Below are 2,353 nucleotides of genomic sequence, written 5' to 3'. Positions count from 1 at the left end.
CATTGTTGTTTGGCGGGCCCAGGCTGGATTCAAACCCGCCACCTTAGGTGTATGTGGCTGGTGCCTTAGCCACTTGAGCCACAGGCGCCGAGCCCTCTTCTCTTTTCTTTTTTTTCTTTTTCTTCTTTTCTCTCACCCCCTCCCTCACTCCTTTCTCTTCTCCTCTCTTTCTTTCTTTCTTTTTTTCTGAGCCAGGGTCTCTGTTGCTTAAGCTAGAGTGCAATGGCATCATTATATAGCTCATGTACCCTCAAACTCCTAGGCTCAAACAGTCCTGCCTCAGCCTCCTGAGTAACTGTGTCTACAGGCACATGCCATCACAATTGGTTAATTATTTTTTAGTTTTTTGTAGAGACAGGGTCTTTCCATTGCCCAAGCTGGTCTTGAACTCCTGGCCTCAAGTGATCCTCTTGCATTGGCCTTCAAAAGTGCTTAGATTACGGGCATGAACTACCACATCTGGCCTGTGGCCACTTTCTACAGAGAGTAATTTCTGCAGAGAAAGCATTAGTTGTACCCTCAGCTTTGTCTTTTCCCCTCACTCTATCCCACGTGGCAGCTCTCTTCTTTGATTGCATTGAGGAATGGGGTTGACATTGACCATGATGTTTGAGGTAGATGATAGAGCTGGGCAGGGAGGTATGAAATGCTAAGTCTAACCAGAGAATAAATCAGCTCTGAATCAGCAGTTAAGAGCTGAGCTGGTTTTGATTGAATTTTTAACCATCCTCCCACCCCATCAATCTGGGAATCCAAACCTGAACTTAGACACCTTCATTTATATCAAATTGGATAAGAAAGAGTCTTGTGCACTAGAAAGGTAACAACTCCTTAGTTGGAATTATTGCTAGATCTATTGGTGGGTTTAGGAAAGAATGAGTTCCTGGGATAAATAATTCTCTATTTGGGATTACTTGTGATAGGAACTTCTTACAATTTAGGCCTTTTGCTCTCTTGCCCCTCTCCCTGTTGGGTGATCTTAGATTACCTCCCCATCTTAGTTGGAGCCTCGATGACCATTAACCATTGCTACATCCCATGTAATCATTTCTTACACTTATGATGGTGGTAATGATGGAATTAATTGCAGTATAAGTGTGGTGATGGGATGGTGTAACAGTAAAGGAGGTGGAGGTGCTGGTGGTGGAAATGATGGTGACAAGGGTGATTAGAGTAGGATGAGGAAGATGGAGCTAGGACCACTGGTAGTAGTGATGTGGTCATGAGGGCAGTGGTGGCAATGAGGATTATGTGGTAGATGGTGGTAATAATGATGGTGGTGGGAAAGGTGATGAAGATGTGTGAGCTTCCTGACAGCAAGGGCTGTGTCTCTTGTTTGTTATGTCATCAGGGCAGTGGTGATGGTGATAGCTTGAGAGAAGAATGTCTGTGATCTGAATGATGATGATGCTAGTCATGGTGGGTAATGGAGACAGAGCTGATTATTGAAGTAAAATTGGTGGCGGTAGTAATGGGTGGTGTTTACCACTTCAGGTTTAACGCTACATGTGATGAGGAGGAATGCAGAAGATGCCACCTGGAGCTGCTGGAAATAGTCTTAGATGATATGACCTCTGACCCATACCAAATTCCCACGACCATGCAGACTGTTCTTCCATATCATCTCATCTTCTTGGCCAGTGATCAAGCTCCTGAAACTGCTGAGGACTTAGAAAGGATATTTTGAGCCCAGCATGGTGGCTCACACCTGTAATCCTAACAGTTTGGGAGGCTGAGGTGAGAGGATCACTTGAGCCCAGGAGTTCCAGACCTTTTGAGCAAGAATGGGACCCCAGTCTTTACACAAAATAGAAAAATCAGCTGAGTGTGGTAGTGCATGCTTGCAGTCTCAGCTATTCACAAGGCTGAGGCGAGAGGATCATGTGAGTCTAGGAGTTTGAGGCTGGAGTGAGCTATGATGAAACCACTGCACTCTATCTAGCTCTGGCAACAGAGTAAACACTGTCTCAAAAAAACATAAAAAAAGAAAGAAGAGGGGAGGAGAGGAAAAGAGAGGAAAGAAAGGAGAGAGGATATTTTAATCATCCTTTAGCCTTGAGTTGATCTTAACTCTTATCCTGGTCTTGACTCATCAGTAGCCAATGGGAAAATCTCAGCAGGCCCCAACATCTGATGACTAGAGACAGCTTTATCCACCATTCCCGCTCCCAATAAGGTCAAAACATGAGGAAGATCTGTCACTTTAAGACAAGACACATTGTTGGGCATAAAAATCATGTTTCAGGGTTGGTGCCCATAGCATAGTGGCTACGGCACCAGCCACATGCACTGAGGCTGGCGGGTTCGAGCCCAGCCCAAGCCAGCTAAACAGCAATGACAACTGCAAAAAAAA

Source organism: Otolemur garnettii, unplaced genomic scaffold (assembly GCF_000181295.1).
Source record: "Otolemur garnettii isolate 467f Iridium unplaced genomic scaffold, OtoGar3 scaffold00031, whole genome shotgun sequence".
In the NCBI taxonomy this organism is placed as follows: Eukaryota; Metazoa; Chordata; class Mammalia; order Primates; family Galagidae; genus Otolemur; species Otolemur garnettii.
This window is presented reverse-complemented; position numbering follows the sequence as displayed.